The following is a 13837-nucleotide window of genomic DNA, read 5'->3' as shown; positions in this document are numbered from 1 at the left end:
GTCTATATTTCTTGCAGAGAAAAGCATCAAAATCTGAATTCCCCCTATTGCCATATTTATTAATTCCATTCATTTTTTGTAAGGCAGGAAATATTAAGGTGTAAGCTCAAAGGAAAACGTGATTTTTCAGTTTAAATGCATGCTTTGAGTTAAAATCAAAGACAGACCACTAGACTCATATTTCGTCTGTACAAAATGTTTTTTGTCAGCCTTCTTAATGTATTTGATGCAGTGTTTTCTGTCCATTGGCTTCATCAGGTGAAGGCTGTGTTTTTGCAGGGTGCAAAAGCAGTTTGCTCTTTTGATTTGTAGTGGGGAGTCAGACATGTATGAATGTGTTCTTCAGCTACTAAAGTCAGTATTCTGAATCAGCTGATGCAGTGATGGAAAAGCCAGGGCTAAATCCTGGGTCTGTACCTGAGCTCCAACGCAGTCAGTAAAACAAAGCAGATTGCTGTTGATGCCTTCTCCTTAAACTGTGAAAAACCTGAAGTTGGAATATAAGAGAGGAGGGCTGGGTTTCTTGGTCTTGCATCCTTGCTCAATTCACATCTCTAAAGCATCACTGGAGACCAGTTCTGGCAGCTGTTTGAATTCTTGGAGGGTGGGCTATTTACCATCCTTCCAGTACTTCCTGGTCTGGAAAGGAGGGAAAGTGTCTGCCAAAAATGGGGAGAAACAAGGGTGCCAGATGAAGCTGACCAGCTGCTGGAGCAGTGCTCTTGCTCACTGTGTGTGCAGCTCCAGCAAGTATTGCCCTCCTGGGTGTTTGAATACAGGACATCTGTAGTTCATGCACACACTGGCCACTTCATAGGCAGCCAAGAGGTCGCCCTTGCAAGCATTCTTCATGAAGTCTGGGCAAGCCAGAGTGAAGGCGTGGGATCCAAGGGGAGCACATTTGTTCAAGCCACCATGCTCTGGTGTTGTGGAGCTGGGAAAAGCTGCTGCTCAGGAAGGCTTTACTGAAGAGACAACATAACATTACCTTCGCCCAAGCTGTCAGGCATCATTAGGGTTGCATCTCCTTGCTGAGACTGTCACAGAGGTTTATCAGAATTATACAGCTTCTTTGATACTACACTAGTCTGGCTAAACTTTTATTGCTTCTTCTTCTACTCATGCTCTTTCCTAAAGTTTTATTGAAGGGAAAGGCAAATATGAAAACATTAATGTACAGTAAACTACTGAATTGTGACTGTTGCTATCAGAATCCCATGTGTAGGTCATCATTCCATTTTGTTAGCACTTTTCTGGGAAATTGCTTTGATGAGCTTAACTTTGTGGGCACTGTTATAAACAAGCTGATTGGACATCTTGTCCTCAGCATTTCTCTTTCCTGGACAGGAGAAAAGAGTGATATGGGAACAGAGCAAGAAAACATGTTGGAAGCAAGGAACTGAGATTTCTTCCCTGTAGGATATAATAAGATGCTTCCACCTGTAATCATTAAGCAGAATATGAATGTTTTCCTTAGCGCCTTACAAAATAAAAGAGGGGTGTTTTCATCCACGCTACCAGTAAGAATAAAGAAAGAGATGATCAGAGTCACCAACTTTTGAGAACACCTACAACAAGCATGCTGGGAAGACAGAAAACCTGTCACAAAGCCTCATGTAAGAGAGGCAAGCCATGCTTAATCAAAGCTGACACAAAATCAAGACTTTTCAAGGCATACCTGCAGTAAAAGATAAGTATTCAGACACTGTCAGTCTCTGAAAACATCTCCTGGTGCCACCAGGTAAAAAATAAAAAAGATCCTCATCAGTAATATGTGATTCTCATTCCACTGTATATGTCACCAAACCAGCCTTTCTCAAAACTTGGCTGCAGAAATTTCTGAGGTAGTGAACTATCCCAAGCTTTGGTTCCACAGTACCATCTCCAGGGAAAAGCCACATGAAGGTGGGCAGTCAGGGAGAAACAAGGTTAGGAAGAGGTGAGATACCAGAAGAAAATTTAATCAGACAAGGTCAAATTTTATCCTTTTTTTCTGAAAGGAAATCAGAATTTCTTAATATTCAACCCAATAGAGTTCTGCAGCACCACAAAAAAAATTTCCTAGAAAATAATGTGTCCATGGTTTTTAATTATTATGAGGAGAAAGGCAGGCCTTGGTGTAGGGAGAGTAAACAGGGAATTCATCTAAAGATTGAAGACAGTAAATATAAGCAGTAAATATAAGCAGTGGTAGGCTGTGGGGCAAAAGTAAAATAACCACTAGAAACCTTTATTCTTTTTTGGTCTAGTTGCCTCTGAAGACACATCCTGAGTGCTTTGGTGCTGCCCATTGCTGACTTAAAACAACATTCAACACAATGACAGAGTGCCACTTTTGGCTTAATAAAGTACATGTATTGTTCAAAATGCTTATTTTTAAATACTCTATTTAATGGTTGTTTCACATGCCACACACTGGGTAATAACAGGAGAGGGCTCAATTGTTTTTAAAAACAAATAAATGGACAAAAAAGAAATAAATCCCTTTTGGATATGAAAAGGGTGGTTTGTGAGACTGCCATAAATGCAACTGTGTTTTGGCTCTGTGCTCCCAGACTCATCACTCGGTACTTTCTCCAAAATGTTGTGTAGCCAGTGCTGCTTTAGCCAAAGTGTTTGTTGGAGACCACATCTTTCCTTTAATGATATGGTGGGGACAGTGTCTTTAGTGGTGATTTCACATGTCTGTAGGCTTACCTAGTTTAAGTACATTCTCATTAAGGAATTGTTAAATTTTCTAAAGCTATGTGCGAAAGACAAACTTTTCAGCAATATAAAGTAACTGTCTTGTTTTCCAAAGAAACTATCTGTCTGCTATCTTCTCCTGCCTTGGGTCTCACATATAGGATTGTCCTGTTGGCAACATATTTTGGCAACTGCTACTAAAGAAAAAGTTCAAATCTGTTTTGTATTTTGTCTTTGGAGAAAAAAAATAGTTGTTTTCCAGTTTTTATGTTCACAATTAATTCTGAAGAATTGGATGGTACAATGAAGGTGTCTGAGTCCAGCTGAATATTGGCTTCCTGTGCCTGAGAGTAATGCCACCTTGGTCGCTGGGCTCCTCAAACTCCTTTTGGTTTTAATAATTCACTGACCAGGTTCTCAAAGTGATCTTGTTCTTTGAAAAGAGACTTGATAAGCTTTTAGCACATTAAAGTGCAAAAGCACCTGATGCTTTTTATACTCCTTCAGAGGCTTCACTTCCTTTCTTTCAATGTATTTGTTTCTAAAAAAGAATTTAAAGATAGTATAATGCGTAATTTGTGTGATTCACAAACTCACATTTTGTAATTATTTCTACAAAAGCCTGAGATGTTGGATATGTGGATGTTCTGAGGAGCATTCAGTTAGCTTCTTTTCTAATATTCAGATGTCAGGTCTCTCATGTGTTGCCTGGGGAAAGAAGCATTTTGGTGGCCATCCTTTGAGAAAACAGATCTCTTTCCTGTTTATAAGCTGGAATGGAAAAGTTGGTCATTTCTTTGCACACACAACCCAAATGACCTGGGATTCTGTCATGCAGTCTTTGCTGATGACTTAATTTTAGACCCAGCATCTAAGAAAGATTTTAAATTGTTCCTTTTTTTTTTAACATCAATTACTGTGAATAGTTACACAACACTTATCCCTTGAATAACAATAACCAATGCATTTGGTACTTTTTTCCTCTTTAGATATTTTACCAGACTTTTAAACTTCAAGAAGTTGTTTCTGCCATTTTACTCCTCCAAGACAGATGTCTATCTGTCTTCATGTTCTGAAAACAATATATGATCAAATCCATTTCAGAAATAATGCAGAAATTTATTACATACTTGCTTTTAAACAAGGATTTCTAAATGCAATAGAATAAAGATTTCTAAACAGCAATGCCTCTGTTAATGTGAAGTATGACTGCCTGCCCAAGAGATCTATAGACTCATAAACAAGTTCTAGTGTGGGCTAGATGGTCTTTCTGTCTTACCCACCTTTTTCTGCAGAGAAAGTTGTGCCCACAGGATGGCACGACAACAGGCTGGGGAAATGTTATTTTCATTCCTCTGGTAAGGAAAACCTTACAGGAGGAAGTATGTATCAGTAATTTTTGCCACACAGCAGTTGGAAACCTTCATTGCTAGACTACATCCTTTGCTGGTCTTTAACTTGTCCTGACACTGTTTGTACACGGCTTTCTAAGCTGTGGTGTAGTTATTAAACAACTCCAAGTCCCATTCTTTGCTGCCTCCACTCATAAATTTGCACCTCTACCCCACACTGTATGAAGAGGCATGAACTTGTCTGTAGACCTGCAGCAATATTCTGTAGGGCATTCCCTGGAGTCTCATAAGCTGCCTCTGTTTTAGCATTGTACCTTTCAAATGAGAATCTGGGGTCTGTGATCCACAGTCTTGCCCTCAGCTGACTTCTAGGCTTCCCACCACCCCCAGCAGAGAGCTTATTGAACCATGGGCTGTCAGGCTCAATTATTTGCACAGCTTCTTAATAGGACTTGCAGTTTTCCTAAAAAAGAAAACAACACACCACCAACAAAAAAATGCCACCAGGGTCAATTGTCCTTTCTTTAAAATTGGTTTTACGGAATTCATCTCTCCCTGGGAGATTTGAGGCACTCCTGGAACTACTGCATAATCAACTCATGTCTTCTCTGGGGACTACACTGCTATGAAATCAAATAATGTTGTAATCTCGATGTGAAAACCAACTTCAGTCAGCACCTTTGATCTCAAAGGTTTGAGAGTGTCACTGAAAGAATTACTTTGAGCCTGATAGTCTTCCAATCAAATTGGAGCAAGTATTGACTATGATCTCTCCCAAACCTGCAACCCAAGCAAGAAAGGGCTTGAGCAGGTCTTAATGAGAGGCTGCCAAAAAAAGACTCACATGACATGAGAGGTATTTTAGGAGCTATTGCTTTCCTCAAGGGCTTTCCATAGCTGTAGCACTGCAGTGTGGTTTAGTAAGTGCAGAGCTAAAGGGATTACTGGTTGCACTGCTGAATGTAACTATGGTCCAGATCCTTTGTGCCCTACAGCTGTCCTGTGGCCTTCTTTAGAGAAGCTAACTGGCAAATTTTCACTCAAAAAAAGACTTTCTGTGTGAAATGGGCTTTCACTGGAAAGGTATCATTCTTGTTTCCCCGTTTTTTGGAAACATCTCACAGAAAAACAAGATAGGGGAGAATGCACTTTTTTATTGCTTTGGTCAGTCTTTTCTGTTTTCAGTTTCATTTTTCATTGGTAACAAAGAAGGCTGTTTTCACTGGTGTTTTTTAAGATGAAAAACATTCCTATGAAAAATAATTGGTGTTTTTCAACTGCCTCCATATGAGAGCCCTATAAACTCTAATCCTGCAGCTGGGGCTATTAACCCATACTTCTGTGCCCTAGCAGAGCTGTATTGAAATCAGTGGAGCAGAGCACGATTGGCAGAAAGAATGGTTATAAGATCAGTGGCCAATTAGGCAAAAAGACAGCTCAAGACTGCTATGATAGTGGGAGCTAAAACATTGTCTTCTTAGGTAACAGAGATAAATCACTGAATCCACATGGCATTATAGAAAGGCACCAAATAAGAGTTCTACAATATTGTAGTAGATCAGCTGGGGGGAAAAAGAAGTCTTTTTGACAATGTTTTGCAGTAGTTTCTTAAATTATTATATCTAGAGAACAAAAATACACCACAGCTTTTCATACTCAAGTTAATATTGGGGTGAGGAAAATATTTGGTTTTCATCTCTACCAGTTTTACTGCATGGTGTAATTGCATCTTGTGCTGTACCAAGGGACACACTCAGCCTGCCTTGCCAACTCACTTCCACTGAAGTTATGGGAAGCTTTATTTGATTATCATTCCAGATAGAGGAGAACATTTTCATGCAATGCCTGTGTTTCAGCTGCCTCCTTTTAAGTATTCCTTTGCAAGTGGTTAATGATAATGATAATTTGATAATTTCTTTATTATTATACTTTCCTGTAGAAAGAAAGGCTAGGCAGCCATGCAGTTCATCTGTGTTCTCTTTCTCTCCAAAATTTCTGGACCTTCTTGACTGCTCTTAAGCAAATCTGGCAGGTGGCAGAATTTTCATTTTCTACAGTGCCTGTGGAAAGAGGCAACTGGTGTCACTGGAAATGTCTCTTAAAAGGTGATTTGGGGATGAGCTGACACTCTGTCAGTCAGCACAGCTACGGCTCAGGAGGGAGCCACCAAAAACAACCTGCGTGTGTGAAAAGCCCCAGTTACAACTCATGTTTATTTGGCTACCAAAGCCAGAGTGCTCTCAGATGCAGAAGCATTAGACAAGGCTTTGGCAACTTTGTGCCCACAGACATTACAACAGATGCTTACAAGATGCAGAAAACCATGTTGCAGTGAGTTTTGGGAGCTCTTGGATTGCAGTTGAAAGAGCAAATACTTTCCATGCACAGAGGAAAAAAAAGGAGGGAAAAAAAAAAAGAGGTCAAGTTATGAGGCTTAGAAAGTGATCAGTAATTCATTAGTGGAGCTCTAAGTGTTATTAGCTCTGAAGAAGTCATGATCTACTCACAGATAGTCTGCAAGTACAAAGAGATGAAATACACTAGATAATTTATCTGTTGTATGGGAATCACTTTGTTCTAGCCATTATTTTTTGCTGTATAATTTCTTTCTCTATAATTTACTTTCCCTTTCATATTGTTTCTTTATTTTTAAGATTGCTTTGTATTTGTCTTTTATTTCCTCATTTGATTATGTGCATAAAAAGAATAAAATACTGAAATGTTTAAACAACTCATTAAAACCTACTTGTAATCCTCTGTCTGGGACAAAAACTGCTGCTGTGTTCAATAGCCCAGAATACTGTAGCTTTATCAATCTTCTAAAAATCTTGTAAATCACTACTGTGGGCTGTCTCCAGTTTCTTGTAAATCAAGTAAATCGCAAACTGGATCTCTCAAGGAGATTGTCCAGGCACATTTAACTGCCTGTACAGCTTCTGTCTTCATCCACTCCTGTGGTACAAAGCCTTTACTCCATAACCTCTACTACACACACAGCCTGGAGTTCCACTGAATTATTGGAAGGTGAGAGTGAGGCTTTCAGAGACAGGATTTTCATGCTTATAAATTTTATTGGTGTCATCTTGTTCGCAAGATATATGTGGGTCTCCTACAATATCTGTGACATCCATATCCTGCCTTATAATCACACTGTGCCACAACCATCACAATGATTAAAGAGATTACTTTTTTTTTCCCTTGTGTGGCCAGATTAGGGAAGTTCAGTTAAATGGGAGAAGAGCGATGAAGGAGCACAGTTCTATATCATGATCAGTTCCAGGGAGAGGCCTTTAGAGAAAGCCTCCTCTTGAGTGCCCCTGGGGACCCAAGGAGCAACATCTTTAAGTGATGAGGGAGAGTGGGCATCTGCCTCCCACACCCCTTCTGAGAGAGTTTAGGACTGGGTCCTGCTTTTGAAGCAGATTTTGTCCTGTAAAAAAGCCTGCAGCAAGACTGCAAAACCCACCAGACAGACTAGGCACAGCCACGAGGTGATGAGGGATGAATCTGATGGTGGCTCTGGGAGAATACATCTCTCTCCATCCCCTTGCACCTATCAGCCATTGTAGCCACTGCCACCCAGTGATACTCTCATTTTGCTGTGGAGACTCACAGCATTTTTTTTGCTGTTCCCATTTCCACCCACCCTTCTGCCCCTACACACTGAAGGTTCTCTTCAGTGTGTCCGTTTCACTTTAGGCTGTGGTTTTGATTTCATTATTTGAGTCTCCTTTGTGGCTGTAGTAGAGACAATAATAGCCTCTGTGTATTTTCTGTCTATAACTATTAAAATAGGGTCTGGGACTGACTCTGACTTTATAAAGACAGCAGGGTGGATGTGAAGGAGCACAGCTGCAGGGCCAGAACTGGGTCTTATGGAAGTCTCAGTGGACCCCCGTGAGCCCATGGTTCTGTGTCCCTCTGAAAGTGAGGTTTGAATATACAGATTACTGTGAGTCTTCTGGTCTGCTGTCCCACAGAAACTATTTGAGGATGAGCTTTTGACTCAAAAATCACTCAGTTTAAGTTTTGTACACACCACAGCTCACAGATCCAAAATGAAACACTGTAATATTTATGGCTAAATTTGATTGGAAAATGAGGAAAGAATTTGTGATAGTTCCTGTCTAATTTCAAGATTACCAGGGCACCAAAGACATCTTAAACACCAGAGAGGAAATTCTGAATTGGAAATGTCAGCTTGTCCTTAATGTGTCCTGGTTTCTCCCATTAACATGTGGTTGATGGAACAGATGGACTGCAATGCTTGAGCAGGGACATGGGTTACAGGGAGGCTGTGAGGCTTTGACTTCCACTTAAAACTGTTGGCATTGTTTTAGTGCTACCTTGTTTTAAAGGGCAGTGAGTCTTTGTAATAATGCCATGTCCTAAACTGCTGGACAAAGGGCACTCACTACCATGTGGCCTTAGCATTTTGGAAAACACTGTAGCCCTCGTAAACAGAGACACAATGAGCCATCACCTGGTTTTATTGAAAGGTCGCAGCAGATGAGGATGTCTGAAATCACAAATCACAGCACAAGCCTCTCAATATTCCTGCCTCAGTTTTCTCTTCTGTAGACCTGGACTGCTAACAGCTTTCCATCTAGCAGGGATGCTGCAAATACTAACTATACACCAGATTATGAGACATTTTAAAGCATTATTTTTACTCTAAGTAGCACTGTTTCTATCATAACAACCTGGGAAGAGTTTCAGTGGCTCCCTACCTACCGTCTTACACCTGCATTCACTTTTAAGTTAGGTCACCTTTATCATCTTACTCTTGTCTCTAATGTTAGCAGGCAGGTTACAGCTCTGCTATTCACAAGCAAATTTCTGGGTCCTGTTGTCAGTTACAGCTTGGGAAGGAATTTGACAGGGAGGAGAGGGACCCTTCTCCACTTCCCCATCCATCCTCTTTTTTCCGAGTTTCCCAGGTAGCTTTTCTGCCTAAACTCATCCCCTTTACATCCCCTGCAAAGAAGGAGTGGGCTGTACTTTGCATACTCCTGCTAATGAAGATAGCAGGAATGTTTAAAGCTACCCCCAGAGCCGTGCAAACAGAATCTGAGCAGCAGCTGTTCCCGGAGGCTCTCCTTTTCCCTTTGTTTTTGCTAGTTGAGAACTCGACAAGAGTTTCCTTTACCCGTGTGTCTGCTGCTAGCGGGCAATTTTCTCTCTCCTCACCAGCAATGTTTCGGCAAACTTCCCTGTGAATTTAAAGGCAGGTGTTTTAACGTGTGCCTTTTTTTGGCAGCGAGGCCAGGTTTGGACTCGGTGCGGATTTCCAGGCGCTCCAAGGCATTGTCCAGTAGAGGGAGCACAGGGAGCACTGTGGACACACTGGCAGAGGCTGGCAGAAAGGCTTCCCCACTCCCAGCGGCGGGGCAGCGTGGGTTAGTGTGCCACTGAGCCATGCACAGCAATCCCCAGCAACAAAACAGCCTTTGGACAGCCAGCTCCTGCCGCTGAAGCCACACAGAGAACGGCATCGGCTGCTGGTGTCCAGGGCTTTCAAATGTTTTCTCAATATTTGCTTCTTTAAGTCATATGTAATAATTTATTTAAATAATATAGAACAATTCACATCTATTATTTCGATTAATTATCAGGCAATTAGTGTGTAGACATTAATAACGTGTAATTATTAATATAATCATTAATATAAATAGGATTTAGTAATAATTACCCTTTGATGAATTTGGGGGTGATTCCCGTGGACGGCATGCAATTTTCTCTCAATAGCAAGCAGTGTGCAAGGCTTCTTGAGCAGCTAGAACATGTTTAATTCTGCTGCTAAGGGCCGTTTCCACTCTCTTGCGTTTAGTCCTGTGAATTGGCCCAGGGATGTGCTGCACCAAGGCCGCTGTGTGGCTTGGAAACTGGAAGCTTTTCTGCTTGGAGGTTGGGCCTCCTCACTCAAGGTAGGATTGGTGCTGATAGATGGCACTGCTCAGGCTAAAATAGACAAGCCCAAAGCGCAACAGAAGGAAAAATCTCAGTGTTGGAAGACAGGGCATCAATTTTCTGGTTACAATTAGTGCATACCTGCCTTTCACCAGCTTAGTTATGACTGCCTAATTCCATGTAGTGCTTATTTTCTAATTAGTTTCTAAAAGGTAATAAAAGCCATTAGATGCATATTCAGAATATTACTTCATGTGCTTACTAAATAGGAACATTAAAGATAGGATCAGATTTTCCTGTAGAGCAATCTCGCTGCATCAACACAAATCCCCTCCTGTTACAGTAATACCAAAACCATTAGTGCTCTTATATTTAGGTAAATTTCTGTCTTAAACATGACTTTTTCTTGCTTGCTTGGTTTTTTTTGGGTTTTTTTGAGACTTTTGGCTGAATAAAGACCATACTCCTCCACAAAATGTGTATGTCAGAGTGAACTGAAAAACTATACCACATCTTACTCAAAGACATTGAATGAGCCAAATATTTTCTGTCCCTGCATCATTTTCATAGCTTTAATTTTTAAAAAAGATTGCCATAAAGAATATCCATGCCGAAAGTTTAGACTTTCATTTATTTGAAGCAGCAAGGAAGGAATACTTTTTCAAGTTTTTCAAACAGCTCCTGTTTCTCTGAGTGACAGAAAAAGAAAAAAAGGTGCAATTAAAAATCACACCCATAACAAATACAGAACAAAAGTTTAAAACTTACCATTAGGTTAAGGTATCTTTGGATCGGTTTCCAGGGAGCAGGCTCTGCTTTGATTTGCTCCTCCCTAATTTCAGAGTGATCTGTTTGTTACTAAATTATTTCAGCCTAAATACGTATACAAGGTGCAAAGCAGTGGAGCAGAATAATTAATGGAAGAGCACATGGGGAAGCTAGGCTACGTTTGTATTTATGTCCAACAACAGTAATCCAGGAGCATTTCATACGAGAGGCATGCACACAGGCTGAATCAACTTTCAAAATCAATAGGAACAGAGCATAGAAAAAAATCCATGCTATTTCAATTCCAACAATTATCGCAGAGTTAACCATCCTCTGAGAAAAATGTTATCAGGATTGACACGTTTCCAAAGTGTATTCTAGTTTTAGCTAAGCCTTATCTTCTGACAGAAAAATGTTTTGTTGGATATGTTCCAGCTTGTTCTTCATGTTATTAGGTTTTTAATTCTTGCTTTTCTTAATACAATATTATTTTTTTGTGTGTGCCGTGGTAATTGGAATAGAAGCACGAGTGTGCTATTCTTCTGGCAGTCATATTCCCTTCAGTGGCTTTCTTTTAAGTAACAAGACATCGCAGCAGTGAGAACTAAAAGGCTACACACAGGCACCTCAGGTGGCTCTGATGATTGAGTGGTGGCTAACAATGGGTAGCTTATTGTGATGGCTCGGCCGCCACCATCACACCAAGGCTGAAAGCGAATACACGAGTGCATTTAGAATTCCCTAAAGATGTATTCTGTTTGATCCGCGAGGGATCGCTTCGGCTCTTACAAAAGTATCTGGCAGAAAATACCTTTGTTCCCATGAATGGGAGAGGGCCTGCTTTTCCGTTTTCCTTCTCTCCCGGTGCTTTTATTTGCAGCCATTTAGAGCCTGAGTCGTCACAAGTGTGGTGTTGGGTGAGACACTTGAGGGAGCACCCTTGAGCTATGGTGTTTTGCATGTTTAAAACCTCCATGGAGCTACCACCTAGAAAATAAACAGTTATTAATAACACTCTGAGATGTAAAAAAAACCCAGTATCACCACAGTAATCAGAGCAGCAGCCATTAGTTCAACAGAGGGTCTGAAGATGTGTGATGATCCTTCAGAAACTTCTCTTCATCCATGGCATATGCACAAGGGATTATTCAGGGCACATCACGTTACATGCACAGTGAAGCCCTATCCTTATCCACAGGAGCTGGCCATTTCTCCTGTGCTGCACGTGTTTTGCTGCCACACAGTTCCGGTTATGTCTGGTACCATAGATGAAGCAGAGGAAAGCCGGTTTTGCAACAGGGAGTTTTGCTACACGCAAAACACAAGCTAGAGGCTTAATTAAGCACCATCAGCTCCCCACTTCCTTCAGGAGATGTTGGGCCTTTAGCAGAAATAAGCCCTGTAGCATGCAGTGTAATGGCAGATATTTGCTACCTGCACAATTAGAAAACCCTCGGGGTCCTGAAAAAAGCTTTGTGAAAATGTGGTTTCAAGGCTTGTTTTTCTGCCATGTGACTGCTGGGTCCTTCCTACTGTACTAACACATAGTACAAATACTGTGTGGTGTGCTGAAATGAACTGGAGGCCACAATTGAAAATAAAAGATGTGGAGTTATTGAGTGCTGAGAACTGGCTCTTGGAACCTACATACTAAGCACTGGAAACAGCTTGAATCCTTGAAATCGTAAAAAAAAACCCAAACCAAAAAACAAAAGCCACCACCCCCACACACACACAGAGCAAATCAAAAAACAAACAAACAAGCAAACAAAAACTCTAAAAAACATAAAAGAAGCCACTGGGATAGGAAAAAAGGAAATCATGTAGTTTAGGTTTTGGCTGACTCTGAGGTGTTTGCACACAAATTCCTTGCACAAGGTCAGAAAAAAATTAAGGCAGTTACAGGTAGCTGGGGGGAAAGCAATGCAGTCAAGGGGAAAAGATGTAAAGTCTCAGTTTCCTTATGGATTCCTTCTGGAATCATGGAAGCAAGCTGTCTTAGTGTATATCCTTTGTAGTGGCGGAGGTACAGGAGAGTCTGGGAAGAGAGCATTGCCATGGCTCCTCTGTGCACTCATCTCTTCAAAGGAAACCTCTCACTCCTAGTGCCCCACAAGGTAAACAGCCCCTGTGGCACTGCTGGGACCAAAGCTCACAGTTCTTCTCTCTGTGAGCTGGTACAGTTCTTCCTTGTTAAGCACAAAAATGTTCAAAGCTATGATTTCAAGCTTGACCGTGACCCCCTGTGAAAACAGGTCAGGCAATTAACTCATCATGAAAAACATCCCTTTTTTCCCCCTCCTTCCCTTATCTCATTCTAAATCTATTTTAACTTTATGGGGGGATTAGATACCAACGCGTCTTGTGTTGATTCCTTGTGTCATGGACTCAATGAATCCTTCATTTTCCCCTTTTCCACTTCATCCAAGCTCCATAAAATGCCCAGGAAGCATTACTTTAACTGTGTGATGACAGTTTAATTAGATCAAGACTGCAGCAGAAGGGGGAGTATCAGGATTGAAGGCAGCTGTGAGTAAGAGTCAGGATGTTTGCAGCTCAGCCTTCCAGCCCACCTAAGTAAGGGCAGCTCAGGGGCAGCTGCTGATACTTGCATCTGGTTTTCCCTCAGGTACTGTGTCCCATCCGAGGGCTAGTGGCTGATCTGTATGATTGGGTTACAGTATCTGTTGGGTTTTTAAATTTGATTTTCATTTCTGGAACTTAGGATACCCAGGTTTGTGCTCAGTGTTATCTGAATGAGCAACAAAGAATAATAATGCAGATACATTGAAGCCAAAATCCCATTGTCACTAAAATTCATCGAAAGACTCTCATTGATTCCAAGAAAGGCAAGCTTTCACCTTCAGGAAAAAAGAGTAGGAAGCCTTAAATTAGGAAGGCTCTAAAAGAAAATTTATTCTGGTATGAACAAAGTGCCTTTCCCCACAAAGTCCATAGCTATTTGACTTCTCTCAACCTTTCTTGTGAGACACATGTGCAGTAGCTGTTTTACAGCTCTATGGAGTATGACGGAGAGAAATGGACCTAGGTGCTATAAGGAATGTCATGGACTAAAGTTTAGGCACTTTTCCACGCGTCTCAGATTTTAATGTGTTTTTCAG

General features: G+C 41.0%; 2 long non-coding RNA genes across 2 annotated transcripts in view; one reads left to right on the top strand and one right to left on the bottom strand.

The window, feature by feature from the left end:
* Positions 1–13837, top strand: part of LOC111928954 (uncharacterized) — a 55732-nt gene that overhangs the window by 23331 nt on the left and 18564 nt on the right. The gene's annotated exons all lie outside the window — the stretch shown is intronic.
* LOC147653119 (uncharacterized) lies at positions 11936–13148 on the bottom strand. Its single transcript, XR_015287304.1, has 2 exons — positions 13073–13148; positions 11936–12958 (listed from the first exon to the last, which is right to left on the bottom strand). It is a non-coding gene; the product is annotated as an uncharacterized LOC147653119 (long non-coding RNA).

Source organism: Cyanistes caeruleus, chromosome 5 (assembly GCF_971803275.1).
Source record: "Cyanistes caeruleus chromosome 5, bCyaCae1.hap1.1, whole genome shotgun sequence".
Lineage (NCBI taxonomy): Eukaryota > Metazoa > Chordata > Aves > Passeriformes > Paridae > Cyanistes > Cyanistes caeruleus.
The sequence above is the reverse complement of the archived record's forward strand: the minus strand, read 5'-3'. Positions and strand labels throughout refer to the sequence as shown.